Source organism: Glycine max, chromosome 11 (genome assembly GCF_000004515.6).
Source record: "Glycine max cultivar Williams 82 chromosome 11, Glycine_max_v4.0, whole genome shotgun sequence".
NCBI classification, from domain to species: Eukaryota; Viridiplantae; Streptophyta; class Magnoliopsida; order Fabales; family Fabaceae; genus Glycine; species Glycine max.
Window position 1 is genome coordinate 34423941 of NC_038247.2, and position 6263 is coordinate 34430203.

General features: G+C 36.7%; 2 pseudogenes; both read right to left on the reverse strand.

Annotated features, from left to right (window-relative positions):
* Nucleotides 1-2408: 2408 nt before the first annotated feature.
* LOC112998364 (40S ribosomal protein S5-like) lies at nt 2409-2964 on the reverse strand (annotated as a pseudogene).
* A 229-nt stretch (nt 2965-3193) lies between these two features.
* LOC106795099 (cysteine-rich receptor-like protein kinase 2) lies at nt 3194-5429 on the reverse strand (annotated as a pseudogene).
* Between the last annotated feature and the right edge of the window lie 834 nt (nt 5430-6263).

Below are 6263 nucleotides of genomic sequence, written 5' to 3' on the forward strand. Positions count from 1 at the left end.
GGGTATATGTTTTTAAATATGGAGTTTTCTCGCGCTTTGGGAAATAGAAATCCTTGTTTTTCTCTACAGGTAAAAGTAAGTTTGAAAGGTCCGACTGAAAAAGGGAAAGATTTCCCCTGGGGGAAATTTGGGGCCTTCTTTTTTTTTTTTTGGGTTTGTTTCCCCCCCTGATTGGCTGGCCCAAAAAGCCTGGGCTGGATTTTTGTGGATATTTCTTGCTCCACACCATGTGGGGGAATGATTTAGGCATTCTGTTTTTTAAAGCCTCAAACCAAAAAACCCTCCCTGAAATTATTTCCTTGGATGCCCCCTTGGACCCAAGTTCCCCCTTTTTTTTTTTGGAAGTCCTTTACAACCCTTAAGGGAAAAATTTGGTTTTCCCCCTCCCCTTAGGGATTTTGGGGGTTTGGAAATTTTTTTGGAAAAAAGTGGGGGGGGGGGGGGGGGGGGGGTATGTTTCATTGGATGATATGTTTTTGTTGGCCATGCTTGATGATGTATTTTGGCCATGCTTGATGTATATACATATATTGCCTAATTGTTGCTTTATTTTTCAAATGCTTTCAAATGCTACTGTTCACGTTAAAAAAAACAGCAAAAAAAACCAAAAAAGAAAAAGAAAATAAAGAAAATAAAAAAAACGAAAAAAGAAAAAGAAAGAAAAAGAATGATGTTGAATAAATGAGGTCTTGGTTTGAAGACTTGGATTGGTTTGAGGACTTGGTTGATTTTGTTTTGGGTTTACTTTTTAAGCTTAATTTTTAATTTTGGGTTTTGGGATTTACTACTTTTTCTTAGTTCCCACTTATTCCCCATTGCTTCTCTATTCCCTTGGGTTTTAGCTACTTATCCAATACTTTCCTCTACCTTGTCCTTGGCCCCATTACAACCTTAAAAGACCTTTTGATCCTCATGTGTATATGTTTGTGGTGTGGTTGTCAATTTTAGAGTCTTGCCAAGTCTATGTGGTGTTTGTTTTCATGGGTGCTCTGAGAGTAAAAAGTAGTCTAGACACTTGAGAGATAGAGTGCATATCTTATGAGGCTTTATTACTTTTCATTCTTGAGCTGATTGACTATCTTGCCATGTTTGAGATGCTTGGATGATTTTCATGACTGTCTTGATTCTTTAACTCTCTATGTGTTGGATGTTACCCATTCCTTTCATTCCTTGAGATTCATTGAGAAATATGTAATTGTTTTTTGTGTTTGTTTGTTTCTCTTTAATGTCTCTGGATTTGTTCCTTGCTTTGCTTTTTGATTTTGCCTAGGAGTGCAAAAGGCTAAGTGTGGGGGGATTTGATGTGTCATTATTTTCTCCTATTTCTTAACCCTTTTTGTCACCATTTTAATTACTGATTAGCCTTAATTGTCAAATTAATTATGCAGTTTTATCATTTGGGCCTATTTGACTAATTTTGTGTTTTTAATTTAATTTCAGGAGAATTATAAGCAATTGGACTTGAATCCAAAATTGAGCTTGAACTTGAAGAGAGTAGACAATTTTATTTTATCAAATCTTATCTTATCCAAATTTTATTTCATCTAGATTTTATTTTATCCAGATTTTATTTCATCCAATCTTATCTTATCTTGTCCATATTTTATTTTATTTTGTTTATGGGCTTGGACTTAAAATAGCTTTGTAAGCTTTGGGGCTGAGGACCTATATAACAGCACCAAGGTTTTAGTTTTGGGAGTTTTGGAGAGGAGAATAATTTTAGACTTTTGCAATTCCAGTTTTTACTATTCATGCACACTGTTCACGTAACAATAAAATTCGTTTTCTGCAATTTCGTTTTCTGCTTCCAATTGCAATTTCGTTTTCTGCTGATTAATGGAAGGCTAAGTCTCCAGCGTTGTTTTCTCTTGAGGATCAAGCACAACTCTCTTTGAGGTTTTGTTATTACTATTGAATTCTAATCAGTTTTTCCACTTCACCAATTGCTCTGTAATTGTTGCTATTAATCCATGCATGCTTAGTGCTTGATTAATTGTATCTGTGCTTAATTTACGTTCATGCTTAATGATCAGTTTCGTTCATGATTAATTGGTGTATGTTTTGCTTAATCACATAATGACAGCCTTATGTTAATTTTCGCTTAGTAATTTAATTTAGGGTTGGATTAAGTGGTTGAACTGATTAGGAATAAATCCTCGTAACCTAGGATAAGAGACTTGCTTGTGAATCAATGGGGAATAACATGTTTTAATTATGTTATTTCTTTAATTCGAATTTGCTTGCGGTTTAATTTACAAAACAAACAACCCCCCCCCCCCCAAATTCGTTATTGTTTTATTACTATCTGTTATGAACGTTTGGTTGACCATTGCTCGTTGGGAGACGACCTAGGATCACTTCCTAGATACTGCATTTTTAATGTTTATTTGATTCGGGTACGACCTCGATCAATCATCATCATCTAGATATAAACCATGAATACAAAAGTCATACCTCTTGATGACAACATCAACAATAACCTAAATGGGGTTGTGGTCAGTCAACAAATGAATAATCTCCATAGCATGCTTCATGATCCTAATAGCCATGAGTTTCTTGCCATTGTTTCTACCGTGCATCATGAGAGAGTTCGTGAGACTCTCAACAATGGGGCACCGCACCTTGCTGAACTGCTTCACCAAGTACTTTTCGGTGGTGTGAGGAACATATGTGGCGTGCTTGGATGCCGCAACTTCAACGTAATCAGCCAGTGAAATGTCAGTAACCTGATAACACAAGCAAAAAAAAATCAACAATAATTTCGCATTTCACATAAGAACACAGAGAAAAACATCAAAACAAAATACATATCACATCTTTTTTTAGGATATAATTTGCTAAGTAGCTAAACCCTAGAAACATGGAAATTGGTACCTCAATATCCTCAAAGCTTCAGTGGTTAAAGAGCTTGACATTGATCTGGGTGGGATCTGGAACAACCACAACTTCGTCGGCCATAGCTTCAAGAACAATTGAACAAATACAATTACAGAAAGCGAGAATAAAAAAAAAGAGGAACGGAATGGAATAAATGCAGAGCAAAGTAGAGTGTTGAAACCCTTCAATGATTAAGAGAGATATCTAACGAATGGTGGAGCGGAAGAAAGAATAAGACTTTCAATGAAAAGATTGAAATGGTCGTGACGGTACCTGAAATTAGTAGAGAGGAAGACGAGGTTAGGGTAGCCGCTGCTTACGTTTCTGTCTCGCAAACAAGAACCACAACTTAAAACCCTAGCGACGGGCCACGAAGAGGATTGCGAAGAACTGATGAGAGGAGAGACAGAGAAAGAGAAAAGAAAATTGTGTTAGTAGATTTTAATTAGGGTGAATGAATTGCTAGAAAGAGAGAGTAAAAGAGATGCATGCCTCTTAGGTTTCTGTGCCCTTCAACGACGATTTTAAATAACCAATGTAGACAGTCTAATTTTAAAGACGGTCTCTTAAAAACCGATGTAAAACACTTCCCATTATTTACGAAAATGCCACCACAATTTATTTTACATCGTTTTCTCTTAAACCGACGTAGATATAACACATAAAAGGAGCTTTTTCTAGTAGTGAATATTTGGTACATGTATATAGGAAGTTCCTTACTTGTCGAAGAAAGTAATTATGCTCACCATCATCATCAATAACATTCACATCAGTACTCTTTCGACCGCTTATGATTTCAAGAACTACAATTCCATAGCTGTATGTATCAGCCTTTTTTTATAATTGACCATGGAGTGCATACTCGGGTGCTGTGTATCCCCTTACAAATGCATAAGATTTATGAGACTACTCTGCATGTGGATGGCAATATATTTGACTCTTTAAAATTTTCAAGTTGAGTGATTGGTATTATATTTTGACTTACAATGTCCCACCAAATCTTGAGCTAAGATGAGATTAGTCCCCTAGAAGCAGCTTCGCCAATCCCAAATCAGCAATTTTAGGCTGAAGTTCTTCATCCAAGAGAATATTTCCACTCTTGTTAGTTGTTATCTCTATGTCTGAAAGAAACATGAAATTTCTCGTGTAGATAGGCCAATCCCCATGTTGTACCCAAACTTATATCATATTGTTGTCTCCAGTTGAGTGAACCTTTTCTTTTACCTATTTCCCATGTTTATATGTTCAAAACTTTAGAGGTGATAAAAGAGCTAAAGAAAGGAAAACTCACAAAATGCTTCCATTGGAAATTAACAAGTTAGTTACCAAATAAGAATTTCTCAAGGCTGTTATTTGCCATGTATTCATAAACAAGAATTCTGTCTTGGCCTTTACTACAACAACCAAGAAGTGTTACTTCACTCTCAAATACGTCATTGATCTTGCTGGATTTTCCCGAAAGTAACTTTTTTACTACAACAACTTTCCCGCTTTTCATTTTGCTCTATTCAATAGCACCATAATTAAAAATTCTGCTTGAAACTTATTTATCTCAATCACTAGATGTGTATCTTATAATAATATTGCCTTCTTAGCTTATGGAGAAATCTTGTTGACAACTTTATATTAAAAACAATACACTTAGACTCATGATTAAAATGTGAGATGGAACAACTCAAGTTTACTTCGTATACAGTGCCAAAGCCTCCTTCTCCTAGCTTATTTTTCTCACTAAAATTTTTTGTTGCAGCTTTCAAGTCACTATACTTGTAGTGGGTTGCAATTTTCAACTCAGGTTCTCCCAATGTGTAAGCTGCTAAGTAAACTTTACAAACTAGATTTTCCAATCAGCGCTTTTATCAGAATGGTAGAGATTACACCATTGGTCTATTGGAAATGTGAAAGGATTGTGGAAACAATTATCACTAATCAAACTGTAATAAAAATAGGGAGAGAATTTTTAGATCTAAGGCTTTGATTTGAACTCATAAAATAAAAGAATATAATAAAATAAATGATTTATATAATTATACTAATTAAAAAGTATCATAGAAATTAAAAAATGTCATACCATATTACATACAAGTTACAATGTCTAGAACAACTCACAAATAAGATACTAAAATGGAGTATGATGAAAAGGTCAATTTAAAAGAAAATAACAAATTACCTTAGAAGCTTGCTGAAATAGAAAATTGGTTTGTTCCATACCACTTATCTGAAACAAGCAATGACTTTAAAGTTCAGCACACTAGTGAACAATCTACATTTGTACTAAAACTACTAAAGATATTATCTTGTTCTTTCCAAGGAAGAAAATAATCTCACCGAGTTACTATCAGTGAATATTATGGCACCAGATTTAGTCCTTCCAAACTCAATCATACATGCAAAGTTGTTGAAATAACAAAGATGTTTGGCCTTAGGAAGGCGATCGAAGGATCTGCCAGATTCCAACAGTTGTTTTGGATGTAGGCCAAGTTGATCACGGGGCACATAAACTCAAAGGTCAGGGTGTCTGAAGGGACCCCCTGTGTGTCGCAAGGAGCCATGATCATGGCAGGAAAGCCAAGTCGAGATGTACTAGATTGGACGATCTAGGTAATATGGGAAGAAATGAGGCTGCCCAGATCCATGTCCATTTATATCACCAACCCATAAATGAGTCGATCATGCTTGATGTTGACATTGGAAGTGTGAGAGGTAGGAGCAAGGTTGAAGTAGCAAAGGAGGCTCCAAGTCTGGGCGAGGGTGGTGAGGTCTTTTCGCAAAATCTTCCACGGAGCCCGTCGATGTTTGGAGTGAACTGCCTGCCCAGTATACATAGCTTGGCCGCGATGGCCTGGTGGTCGGGGTAGGTGTGGAGGTACTAGGAGGAGGCATGGTATTCCCCCCCCCTCTGAAATGATGACGGGGTCTCCAGGAAGTCATTCAACGTCTGAGCTTCGAATCTGATGAGTTGCCCTCGAACCCTGCATTGCTTTGGCACACCATTTTATGGATCATAAATATTGGAGTAGAATTCCTTCACTAAAGTGATGTCTATCTACTTGTTTGGTAGGCAGGTGAGGCTTATGTGTCATTGCCTCTGTTGAAGTTCCCTATAGAATTCATTATACATCATGGAGGCGAGCTCCATGTTCCTCTCCAGAAGAATGTTTCGGAGGTGAAAGTTGTCCTGGTAGCAGAGCCAAGCTGCCTCAAAAACAAAGTGAGAGGAGTCCCAAGTGGGCTCCTCTATTTGAGGTTAATTGGGGGATGCTCTATGCTTCGTTGAGGCCATCTACAAAAGAATATAAAACAGTACTAACATTAGTAAAACTAATTAAAGCCATTAAAGAAAGCAAAAGAAAATTAGATTATGGATTGGGTGCTAAGCCGCTGTA